Source organism: Dendropsophus ebraccatus, chromosome 7 (genome assembly GCF_027789765.1).
Source record: "Dendropsophus ebraccatus isolate aDenEbr1 chromosome 7, aDenEbr1.pat, whole genome shotgun sequence".
NCBI lineage: Eukaryota > Metazoa > Chordata > Amphibia > Anura > Hylidae > Dendropsophus > Dendropsophus ebraccatus.
The window spans coordinates 128,648,525-128,661,806 of record NC_091460.1 but is presented as its reverse complement, the minus strand read 5'-3'; the positions used below and the strand labels follow the sequence as shown (position 1 = coordinate 128,661,806).

Below are 13,282 nucleotides of genomic sequence, written 5' to 3'. Positions count from 1 at the left end.
GGGTGTCATTTTTTGCGCCATGATCTCTAGTTTTTATTAATACCCTATTTGTGTAGATCGAACGTTTTGATCACTTTTTATTCATTTTTTTTTTCTATATATAATGTAACAAAAAAATCTGCAACTCTTTCCCCGCTTTTACTTTACGTCGTTCGCTGTATGGGATTACTATTGTTATATTTTAATAGATCGGACAATTACACACGTTATGGTATATAATATGTTCATTTATTTTTAAATGTTTTAAAGGGGGGTGATTTTTACTTTTATTGGGGGAGGGGCTATGGGGTAATTTGGAAAACAACATTTTCAAATAGAAGTAAATTACAAATCTTTATAACTTTCTGAAATCACTTGATTGAAATGAAAAAGTTTTCCGCTGGACAACCCCTCTAACAAGATAAAAAAAAAAAAATGATAATAGCCTTTTCCAATATACTATATAAAATGTACTCTTTTCTTATCTTGCACATTTTAAGTAAAAAAGTTACTTTAAAAGTTAATTCAGGGCAATGTAAACGAGAATCAAATGTCTAACCTGTTACCTTTTCTATTTATATAGCTTTATCTAAATGAGTGTGCAGGGAAGGATTCCCATTCATTTGCCTCCCATCGTGTCTTCTGTCTTACATGAACTCTTTGTATCCATTACAATGAAATGTTATAGGCCGTGTAACTACATTATTGTCTTGACGTATAATATAGCAAACTGAATGCAATTTAGACAGGCAGTATATCTGGAAATTTTTAAAGAATTATTACTAACTGTGGGTTTTATAGGGAAAGCAATATAATTTGGTACATTGAACTCTAATATCCTGTATATTACTGCCATTCTGTGGCATCTAAGGGTCCTTATAAATGGGAAGACATAGGGCCATGCAAGGAAGCAAATGAGTGCTGATCTGATCTGTCGGGCTGCTCAAACAATCTTTGTATCGTTCGTGTGGGCAAGGCAACTGACAGCACAGATATATATATATATATTGTAGGGATCTTCCCGGGGGATGGTGTGTTTGGACACAGTTCAGGCAGCAAACTTGGACTCATAAAACAGTTTTGGTGTTTATTTGTAGCATAAACGGTCCAGCAACATAAATACAGCAACACCGTGCATTGAGAATAAAACAAAACAAAAAGTCCTGCCCGTCTGGGCGCTTACTAATACACAGGTCTCCTTCCTGACACTTCACTTGGCAGGTAGTAGTGCAGGGTGTGCATAAGCCCCAGCTCCCAGCAAACACACCATGCAGGCTGTTCACTCCTGTCTGAGAGCAAACCAAGGATCCTCTGCAGGGCTTTTCTCTGTCAGGCTGATTAGGGCCAGAGACACCTGACCCCAAAACCTGACCTGGATCGGGGGGAGGGAATGGCAAATCCCACTACCAAAACCTATCTGCCATTCCATGTAAGTCCAGGCCCGGCAATAATAAATAATAGCTCAGCAGCATAATAGCTCCTGGACTCACCATCTCACGTTCCGTATTAACCTGGGTGAGATGTACACCCCCTCTCACTTTTCCCGTGACATGTCCACATATCCCCCCCCTCTTTTTCAGACCGGAGGGCTGAGCGTATTGTCCCCACAGGCAGTGTACCCTTGATAGGGCGTCCGCATTTGCCTGTAATTTCCCTGGCCGGTGTTCCACAGTAAAATTAAAGTTTTGTAGGGACAAAAACCATCTAGTCACCCTTGCGTTTTTCTCCTTGTTTAGCTTCATCCATGTTAGGGGGGCATGGTCTGTCACTAACCTGAATTTCCTGCCTAGCAAGTAGTACCTCAGGGACTCTAGGGCCCACTTCACTGCCAGACACTCTCGCTCCACAATGGCGTAGTTTTTCTCGGCCGGGGATAGCTTCCGACTCAAGTACATCACCGGGTGCTCCTCGCCATTCACGACCTGTGAGAGGACGGCGCCTAACCCTGTGTTAGAGGCGTCTGTCTGTACCAAAAACTCTCGCCTAAAGTCAGGGGTAACTAGCACAGGCTGTTGGCATAGGGCAGACTTAAGGCTTTGAAAAGCCTTCTCAGCCTCTGGAGTCCATGTCACCATTGCGGACTTCGTACCCTTTGTCAGGTCAGTTAGTGGGGCTGCAACTGAAGCAAAATTCGGCACAAACCTTCGGTAATAGCCCGTAATACCCAGGAAAGCTCTGACCTGTTTCTTTGTGAGGGGTTGAGGCCAATTCTGTATTGCCTCAATTTTATTTAGTTGTGGTTTCACTAACCCCCTCCCAATAATGTAGCCCAAGTATTTGGCCTCCTCTAAGGCTAGTGCACACTTCTCTGCATTGATGGTTAACCCCGCATCACTTATGGCATTTAACACCGCCTGGACCTTACAGAGGTGACTTTCCCAATCCGGGCTAAAAATGACCACATCATCGAGGTAGGCAGCGGAGTAATCACGATGTGGTCGCAGAATCAAGTCCATCAACCTCTGAAAAGTGGCAGGGGCTCCATGTAACCCGAATGGCATCACTACGTATTGGAAGAGCCCATCAGGGGTGGAGAATGCAGTCTTCTCTCTAGCCTTAGGAGTGAGTGGGATCTGCCAGTAGCCCTTAGTGAGATCAAGGGTAGTTATGTACCTGGCATTACCCATCCTTTCTATCAACTCATCTACCCTGGGCATGGGGTAGGCATCGAACTTGGAGATCTCATTTAACTTTCTAAAGTCATTACAGAACCTCCAAGTTCCATTGGGCTTTGGGATTAACACAATCGGGCTGGACCACTCGCTCTGGGATACCTCAATGACTCCTAGGTCAAGCATACGTTTTACCTCGGATGATACCGCCTCCCTCCGTGCTTCTGGTATCCTATAGGGCTTCAGGTTTACTCTGCTTCTAGGCTCAGTTTCAATATGATGACTAATTAGATGCGTACGCCCTGGCAGGTCAGAAAACTTGTCTTTATTTCTCTGCAGGAACTCCTTAGCTTCCTGCTTCTGGGACACTGATAGAGTGTCACCAATCCTGACCGGAGGGATTGGTGGTGACAGATGACCAACAGGCTTTGTCGCCACCAAGGATTCCCTGTCTTTCCAGGGCTTGATCAAGTTTATGTGATAAACTTGGAAAGGCTTCCTTCTACCTGGTTGGTGTACCTTGTAGTTGACCTCACTGATCTTCTCTACAATTTCATAGGGACCCTGCCACTTTGCTAAGAATTTGCTTTCTACCGTGGGAACAAGAATGAGTACCCGGTCACCTGGGCTAAATGTCCTGATTCTTGCAGAACGATTGTAAATTCTGCTTTGGCCCTCTTGCGCCCTCTGGAGGTGTTCCCTTACTAGGGGCATTACAGTGGCTATACGGTCCTGCATTTGTGCTACATGCTCTATAACACTCTTGTATGGGGTGGACTCACTTTCCCATGTCTCTTTCGCTATATCCAACAAACCCCTAGGGTGACGACCATAGACTAATTCGAAGGGAGAGAACCCTGTGGACGCTTGGGGTACTTCCCTAATAGAAAACATCAGATAAGGTAGTAAGTGATCCCAATCACGACCATCCTTTTCCACCACTTTTTTTAACATATGTTTCAGGGTTTTATTAAACCTCTCTACTAACCCGTCTGTCTGTGGGTGATATACAGAGGTACGTAGGTGTGAGATTTTAAACAGTTTGCATAGCTCTTTCATTACCTTTGACACAAATGGGGTACCTTGGTCGGTCAAGATTTCCTTGGGGATCCCCACCCTGGAAAACATATAAAACAATTCCCGTGCAATTGTTTTAGAGGCAGTGTTTCTTAGGGGTACAGCCTCAGGATAGCGGGTCGCGTAGTCCAACACAACTAGAATGTACTGGTGTCCCCTAGCCGACTTTACAATGGGACCCACCAAGTCCATTGCGATCCGGTCAAAAGGTACCTCTATGATGGGGAGGGGGACCAAAGGACTGCGAAAATGCGACACTGGAGCGCTAAGCTGACATGTGGGGCACGACTCACAGTATTTTTTTATGTCAGCATAAATCGCAGGCCAATAAAACCTCTGGAGGACTCTCTCCTGTGTTTTATCTGTCCCCAAGTGGCCCCCAAGGACATGATTATGGGCCATGTCGAGTACCTGACGCCGGTACGACTTAGGCACCAGAAGCTGTTCCACCACCTCATCATTAATCTTAGTGACTCTATATAAGAGATCATTAGTCATAGAAAAATGTGGAAATTTTTTCTCAGCTTCTGGCTCCTGAGGTACCCCATTCATAACAGTGACCTGCTCTCTCGCATTTTTGAGAGTGGGGTCCTGTAATTGTGCAGTACCAAAATTATCCCTAGACACCTCTAAGTCTGGAACATTCTGCGCAGTGGGAGGAGCCTCTTCCTCACCAGCCAGGACCTGCAAAGGAAAAGCATCATTTTCATCCTGTACATTTTTAGCATTTACCGTGGGTAATGCAATAGACTTAGGGGTCTCCTCACTCCTTTCAGGGGATTGTTGTTTTCCCCATAGAGCCCAGAACAAAGGAAAATCACGCCCCAATATCACATTATGCATAAGGTTTTTAACCACACCCACTTCATATTGTACCGTGCCTAGTTCAGTCCCGACATTAGCCAGTACTATAGGGTAAACCTTTGTATCACCATGTATGCATACCACACTCATATGTCTTTTTGGCACAAAGTCCCCAGTCACCAGGCTGGCATGCACCAAGGTGACAAGGCTTCCTGAGTCCAGCAACGCCTTAACAGGGAAGTCATTTACAGTAATGTTGCAGACTTGTGGTTCAGTCTCTAGTCCAGTGACTGCAACAAAAGACGGCTCCGCAAATAGCGACTGACGCCGGCTAGCGTCACACTCCATGGGCTCAGTGGTAAGAGGGCAATAGGCAGACATATGTCCCGTCTCATGGCATCTCCAGCACTGGATAGGGCCTGGTCTCCTTGGCAGGGAGTCCTTTTTAGGGCCACTTAGCCACCGGGGACCATCACCAGTCTTTTGCCCCTGAGACATCTCCTGAGCGCTCTTCCCTCTATCAGCACCCCTCCACACTCCCCCAATAGATGGAAGTCTCTTACCAGATGATGGCACAGATCTGGCACTCCGGGGAGGTGACGGTGCTGCAGGAACATCACGGAGGTAGTCCTCGGTCGCCTGGAACCTCTCCACAAGGCTGACGAGTTCGTCGGCACTCCTAGGGTCACCTTGTCCTACCCAGCGTTGTAGATCAGCAGGAAGGGCACGGAGGTAGCGATCCATCACGACCCTCTCTAGGATCTGGGCAGGAGTAGAGGTGTCTGGCTCCAACCACTTTCTTGCCAAATGGATCAGGTCATACATCTGGGACCTCGCTGACTTGTCCAGACTGTAGCTCCAGTTGCGGACCCTCCGGGCACGGACAGCAGCAGTAACTCCTAGTCGAGCGAGTATCTCCGCTCTTAGCCGAGGATAGTCTTTGACCTCTTGCTCACTGAGGTCATAGTAGGCCTTTTGAGGTTCGCCTGTTAAATAGGGTGCAATCACTTCTGCCCACTCAGTGGAGGGTAACTTCTCTCGCTCAGCCACCCGCTCAAAGACAGTTAAGTAGGCCTCAATATCATCATCAGCAGTCATCTTTTGCAGCGCACGCTGCACGGCTCTTTTCACAGACAAAGTCTCTGGCGTGGCTGCTGCCACCAGCTGGGGATTAGCACCTGCAGACGCCTCTTGCTTTGCTATCAGGTGCTCAATAAGTCTCTGTTGTTGAGCCATCGCTTGCTCATGGCGCAGGTTAGCGTCTGTTAGAGCTTGTTGTTGCAGCCTATTAGCCTGCTCATGGCGCAGGTTAGCGTCTGTCAGAGCCTGTTGTTGCTGCAAACTCACTTGCATTAACTGCTTCATCATCTCCTCCATGTTGCTTGGCTGTTTTTGGAGTGAAGCCGCAGCCGTCACCCAGGACATAAGTAGCTGTAGCCAAGTTGATGCACACCGTTGCCCCTAGCAACCGTTTTGCCCGCTCCGCAGCACCAATTGTAGGGATCTTCCCGGGGGATGGTGTGTTTGGACACAGTTCAGGCAGCAAACTTGGACTCATAAAACAGTTTTGGTGTTTATTTGTAGCATAAACGGTCCAGCAACATAAATACAGCAACACCGTGCATTGAGAATAAAACAAAACAAAAAGTCCTGCCCGTCTGGGCGCTTACTAATACACAGGTCTCCTTCCTGACACTTCACTTGGCAGGTAGTAGTGCAGGGTGTGCATAAGCCCCAGCTCCCAGCAAACACACCATGCAGGCTGTTCACTCCTGTCTGAGAGCAAACCAAGGATCCTCTGCAGGGCTTTTCTCTGTCAGGCTGATTAGGGCCAGAGACACCTGATCCCAAAACCTGACCTGGATCGGGGGGAGGGAATGGCAAATCCCACTACCAAAACCTATCTGCCATTCCATGTAAGTCCAGGCCCGGCAATAATAAATAATAGCTCAGCAGCATAACACTGCTGAGCACAGATGCCTCCTGGACTCACCATCTCACGTTCCGTATTAACCTGGGTGAGATGTACACCCCCTCGAGCACTTTTCCCGTGACATGTCCACAATATATATATATATATATATATACATATATATACATACCTTCTGCACTGCTGTGTGATCCGGCAACCTGCTCTCTCCGTCCCACCATTTTCAGACCAACCCGCCTATTCTGGCTGTTTATCATTCTGGAGAAGGCAGCAGCGTGAAAATACAGCAGTGGACAGAGCTGGGCAGAAGAGTCAGATGCCAGACTATACAGTAGGAGGAGTAACATTGAGTATTTGGCCCGTTTCACATGTCCACATTGCTGTCCATGACCACAGATATGGACAGTACTTCAGATGTGCATCCGTAGCCATCCACAATTGTACGAATCTATTCATACTAGGGTCCGTACTAGGGCCAGCCAACATTTTTCAGCCACTGCAGCAGTGTCTAGCCTCAGACAATGTTTGGCTGAGGAGACCAGTGACATAAAGACACAGAAACGGCCACACAGTGGTGACAGAGATGCATAATAGTGGCAGCGGTGTCAATGTCAGGGAGGTGGGTGCAGGTTTTTTTCGAATCACCCCCTTCCTGGGCATATATGTAAAAAATGTCCTGCCTGCACAACCTCTTACTGTGTATTAGTTGGGAAGAGGAGAAGCTGCTGGAAACAACCTGGTCCCATGCCTTAAAAAATAATTAATTAAATGAAAAATTACTACAAAAAATTGTGCAAAATAGGTTCCCTCGTGCAGGAAAATCACTGGTAACTCCAACTACCAAAAATGAGGGCTCTGCCAACTGTATGGGTATGAATGCCTCTCTACAATGCAGGCAGATGCTTAAAGGGGAACTATCAGCAGGTTAGACAAATCTAACCTGCTGATGGCCCCCCAAATGCGCATGGGACGTTGAGGAGGAAGGTATGACTATTACTTTCCTCCTCTGCGCCGTTCCTGTGCAGTTAGTAGTTGAATTCACGAGCCAGAGCATCCGTTAGGAGCACTGCACCATCCCATCACACTGAGCTGGCCTGCTCCTTCTTACGATAATCAATAGAGTGGGCGGGCTGGATCAGCGTGATAGGAGGGCCACTGCTCCTAACGGAACTCCAGGCCGTGGATTCAACTACTAGCTGCACAGGAATGGCGCCAAGTAGGAAGGTAAAAGACATACCTTCCTCCTCTGCACCTCATGTGCATTAGGGGGCTATCAGCAGGTTAGATTAATGTAACTTGCTGACAGTTCCCCTTTAAGGTGCCCATATAGTTAACTATTAACATAATTAGGTAAAATAATTATCTAAAGTGAACAATCATAATATAGTGTACAAACTAATTTATCTAGTTTAACATTTATTTTTTAAAGTATAGCAACTCTACGGAGTTTATTCGGTATTTCCTGTGCTTTTTGAGTAAACCGGTAATACAAACCCGAGACCTGCATTAGTGTCCAAAAGCAGAGCATCCAAACTAGATTACATAATGACTGTGTTATTTCAGGTTGTCTACTTCTCATAGGGATATGAAAGGACAAATCCACTAATCATAAAAAATCTGGATTTCTCCCTAAAAGATGACTTCACCTTGTACAGCTTGTTTCTGTGGGAAGACGGTTACGTACTGAGATGATGTGACATCATTTAATTTGTTGGCTTTGAAGACTGTGGCTTCTTTTTCTTCTTTCAGATGAAGTAGGATGCTTATTTATAATTGAAGAATAAAGCACATTGTAAACATGAAAAATGTCATCTTTTTAAGTTTCCTGTCGTTTAATAATTTTTTTTTTCACTTAAAGGAGAAGTCTGGTCAAAATTTTTATTGAAGCACTGTATTGCCCCCCCACAAATAAAAAGTTTACAAATTACCAATATACACTTATTACGGGAAATGCTTATAAAGTGCTTTTTTTCCCTGCACTTACTACAGCACAAAGGCTTCACTCCCTGGATAACATGGTAATGTCACTTCCTGGATAACATGGTGATGTCACGACCCGACTCCCAAAGCTGTGTGGGCTGTGGCTTCTGGAGAGGATGATGGCAGGTCTGGGCACACACAATGTCTCCTTTTGGAAGTTTTTTTTGGACGGCAGTCATTTTGGGGCCAACTAACGGCAGTTATTTAAAAACAACGGCCATCTTCCAAACAGTGGAAGACAGTAAGACAGAGATCACAGTCAGTTGGGAAATTAACTACTTTGCCCAGTGCTTTTCCTGACTCTATTCAACAATAATTGGGGGTCTCAACACCAAGACCCTGACCAACTGAAACTTTTGACATGCCAAAACGTTTTTAAATTTACATGATAGGTTCACACACACAGTAAAATAAAAGCTAAATATGACCAATTTTTTGTAAAAATAAAACACAGTATTTTTCAAAACAGACTTCAATAGATCGCAATATTAGGCTATGGTCACACTTAGGGGCCTATTCCACGTGAGCGATAAACGTCCGAATCGGCCCCATTCAGCCGATTATCGCTCGGTGGAATAGAGAAAACGATCAGCCGATGATCGTGTCATCGGCTGATCATTTATTTAGGGCCAGACCTAAAATCATTGGTCCCCCACCGCGCATCGCTACGGTGGAATAGCGGTGCACAGCGGGCGACCGATGGTTTGAGAAGTGCAGCATACATTACCTGGCAGGACTTCTCCTCCGCTCCATCTTCCTCCCCGGGTCCCGTGGCACAGCATCAGCAGCTTCGGAGCGGCCTGACTGAGCAGTCAGACCGCTCAGCCAATCACAGGCCAGGACCGCCGCGGCCAGTGATTGGCTGAGCGGAGAGCTCTGGAGCTGCTGATTCTGTGCTGTGGGACCAGGAGGAAGACGGAGCTGAGGAGAAGTCCTGCAAGGTAATGTATGGTGCTAGGGCTGCAAGGACATCGGTAGCGATGTACCTGCAGCCCTCGCTCAACGATCATCGGGCCGTGGAATAGGCCCAGTAAACAAGCGCCGATCTAGCAGATCGGCACTCGTTTACATTGTTGATCGGGCCCCCATCGGCACGTGAAATAGGACCCTTACTATGAGACTGGCCGTTCCATGAATAGCGGCCACAGAAAATTGACATGTTCGTTTTCTACGGCGCCGCTAGGGATTCCATAGACAGCAATGTAATGTATATTTTCGTATTAATCACGGCGTAGTTTTGCAAAAATATACATAGTGTGAACTTATATTGAAAATATAGCCATATTATAACAGAATTAACAAAGGGAATATTTTCCTGAAATTCCAATTTAATATCCTTAAAAAAAAAAGCTGTTACACGTCCCACAAAGCTAAATCACAAAATCATTTTCAGCCGGTTTATTTGTTCAAGCAATTTATGTAACAGCTGTTCAGTCGCTGTCATTTTTTTTCTCTCCAAATACCAAAATAAAAAGTCACATTTGTCTAAGACAGGAAATAAATGATCATTTGCTAAAACTGCGATAATATGTTGTTTGTGCGTGTCAGCTTTTTTTAGAATACGTTCCCTGTGGTTACACATAGAAGAAGGTTATTTAAAGTTATTTACACATAGGAAAAAAAAAAGTGAACACAGCAATAAATGTTTAGTCCTCAAACAAGGGAGCATTATTCATGCACATTAGACATTGAAAAGGGATTAAAGTCTAGGCAAAGCATAGGGCAATACAATTTAGTAACATACAGTACTGTGGGAGGATGGATTTAGCCAGCAATGACTTTGTAAAATAATAATTTTATAAATGGAACAGTCTACGGTGGGTTAGAGGACAGAGGGGGCTGGCACAGATAAGGGAACGCAAATATAAACTCACATTCTCTAGCAGTCAAGAAAAAAAAAAACGATTTTCTGTAAGGCTGGGTTCACACTATGTTTTTGTAATCCGTTTTTTTTCATACCTTTTTGCAAAAAAACTGATGCATTTGTGTGCACCCCCTTTGATCTGTTTTTCCATTGACTTCCATTATATATTTTTTTTTATTAAAATAACGGCTGTTATATGATACTCAAAATAATGGCCGTTATTATTAGTCTTTAATCATTTCCATAGAGGTCCATGGAAACAACATCCATTAATTTACACAATGCAGAGAATAACGGCCGTTATTTGCAGCGGCTGTCAAATTAATGATCAGGACATTTATTGGCGACTGTTATTTTATTGTTCACTTTTTTTTTTTTGGCTGTTCTTTCACCATAATTTACACAACATTGAATGGAACTTTAAAAATAGCCACATCCCAAAGGGTGTTAAAAAGCAGTCATCCTTAACCTAAACCTAAATAACTGTAGTTATTTGATATTCAAAACAACGTCCGTAGTTTGAGTACCAAATAACAGCCGTTGAAAATCATTGCGTGAACATAGCCTAATTTTTTTGCCACATTTTTCCCACTTACAAATTTTGCAGCAATTTCACCAAAATCACGGTAAGGCTATGTTCACACAACGTTTTTTAATCTTTGTTTAAAATGACGTCCGTCATTTTGAGTCTAAAATAACAGACGTTATTTAGCAGCCTGGCCTCCCCTTAGTGCACTGACGGGTGTTTGTACATTATTCTAGTTGGGGGTTACTAATTGGACTTTGGATGCGGCTTAATTAAAAAGTCCATTGAATTTAATAGTAAAAACGGAGACAGAACAGTGACAAAAGGAAAACTGCGCGTGAACTACAAATACAAAACTTCCGCTGTTTGCAAAAGACGTCCGAAAATAATGATCATGTTCATTATTTTGACGCCCGCTGCAAAAACTTCCGTTATTCAATACGCTGTGTGCATTGGGCGTCTGTCTTCCCATTGACTTCAATGCATTGCATTGCAGTCAGTTATATCTCGGCAAAAACGGACGTTTTTTTAAATATGAAAATCGGCCGCCTTTTCAATATTGTTGAAGTTGTGTAAACACGGCCTAGCCATGGAAAATGGCACTATTTTACCACAAATGTGCAATTCTTAGCAAAATAGCAAGGAAATCATGACAAAAATGCACCAAAACACCATATATTAACACAGCCTCATCAGACACGGTCCCACAGAGCCGGACTGGTTCTTGTACATCTCAACAACTTTGCTTGCCTTTACACTGGGAGATTTATCTGACAGAGCTTTGAAGCCAAAGCCAGAAACACACTATAACCACAGAACAGGTAATAAAGGAAAGACTGAGATTTCTCCTCTTTTCAAATCCATTCCTGGCTTTGGCTTAAAAAATCTGTCAGATAAATCTGTGTAAAGGCGCCTTTAGTTCCTTCGTTGGAGATCTCCTTTGTCTTCAAGGTGTTGTTTGGTTATGGTGTGTTTACACAGACAGATTTATCTGACACATTATTGAAGCCAAAGCAAGGAACAGACTATAAACAGAGAACAGGTCATAAAGGAATTGAGATTTCTCCTCTTTTCAAATCCAGTTCTGGCTTTGGCCTCAATAATCTGTTAGATATCTGTCAGATAAATCTCTCTGTGTAAGGGTGGGTTCACACATAACTGATCCGCAGCGGATTTCACAAAGCAATTTTGTAGCAAAATCCACTGCGAATCCCTTAACTGTCATACAGCGGAATTTTCCATTTTTTCCATTAAAACAATGTCCATTCTTTTCATACTGCAATGAAATGCATTCAAGTTAATGCAACAGCGGCCGTCGTTTTCACACAAAGCATTGAACAAAGGCTGTTATTTGGCACTCAAAACAACGGCCGTTTTTCAATAGATTGTGTGACAACAACGGCTGATGTTGACTTCAATGCAATTCATTGCAGTATGAAAGGAAAGGCAGTTGTTTTAATAAAAAACAGCCGTTCTTTTCAAAAATAGTACGTTACGTGATATCATCACGTCATGATAATTAATAACGGTCATAGTTTTGCAACAACGGACGTTAATTGTCCTTATTTTTACACAAACGAATTGGTTAAATGAAGGGAAAAATAAACCAGTTTTTAGGATGTTTCAAAAGCCCAAAAAAGTCCAGAATGAAAAGTAACAAGTATTATCACCTTTAAAAACACCATTAAATAGTTTATGTAGTATATAAAATTAAGTAACTTTGCAAATAGATTGAATTATTAAACTCATCCACAGACCACATTCAGATGCCAGTACTTTAATCCGTATTTGTAGATAATACTAAGATTGTGTACAAAACACAGAAGAGGTGCATTTCAGTCTAATAATTATATTATAGTTTTCTACTTCTACTAATTTTGATTTCCAAATACTAATCATGCCCTGACAAAAGGATTCACCGAGACACGTGTTGGGGTGAGTAGGGTGCTCTGGTACTGTATCACATATGTTACTATATTCTGACTCACTGATTTTTTTTTTTTTTTTTTTTGTCCACTAAAGTTTTATTGCAACATTCTAGGAGTTTTTTGGACCATTTTTGCAATACGAGAAGATTTACCACTACTGTACGCCAGTTTGGTGCAAAAAAAAAAAAAAAGTTGCAAATCTTTGTATAATCTCTCAATTTGTGACTTTTTACAGTTTACACCACCTCACGTCTGTTGTCAGTTAAGCGTGGCCAAAACATCGGGGGAGATTTATCAAACATGGTGTAAAGTGAAACTGGCTCAGTTGCCCCTAGCAACCAATCAGATTCCACTTTACATTTTCCAAAGAGTCTGTAAGGAAGTCTGTGGAAATCACACCCGTTGGAAGGTATGTAGTGCTACAGGCTGAAGGGATCCTGGCCGGAGTGTATACACATGGTATATACTCCGAATGGGATCTCTATTCACTGAAAACCCTGTCAGTGCACACTATGGAGCAGGGCTCCAGATGGCGACCAAAATGGTCGCCAATGCGACTGACATTTTGCGACTGGCCCCGTC

At 43.6% G+C, this 13,282-nt stretch overlaps 1 protein-coding gene across 6 annotated transcripts in view; it reads right to left on the bottom strand.

Moving 5' to 3' along the window:
• The window catches only part of PDE5A (phosphodiesterase 5A), a 248,056-nt gene that overhangs the window by 113,831 nt on the left and 120,943 nt on the right, over positions 1-13,282 (bottom strand). The gene's annotated exons all lie outside the window — the stretch shown is intronic.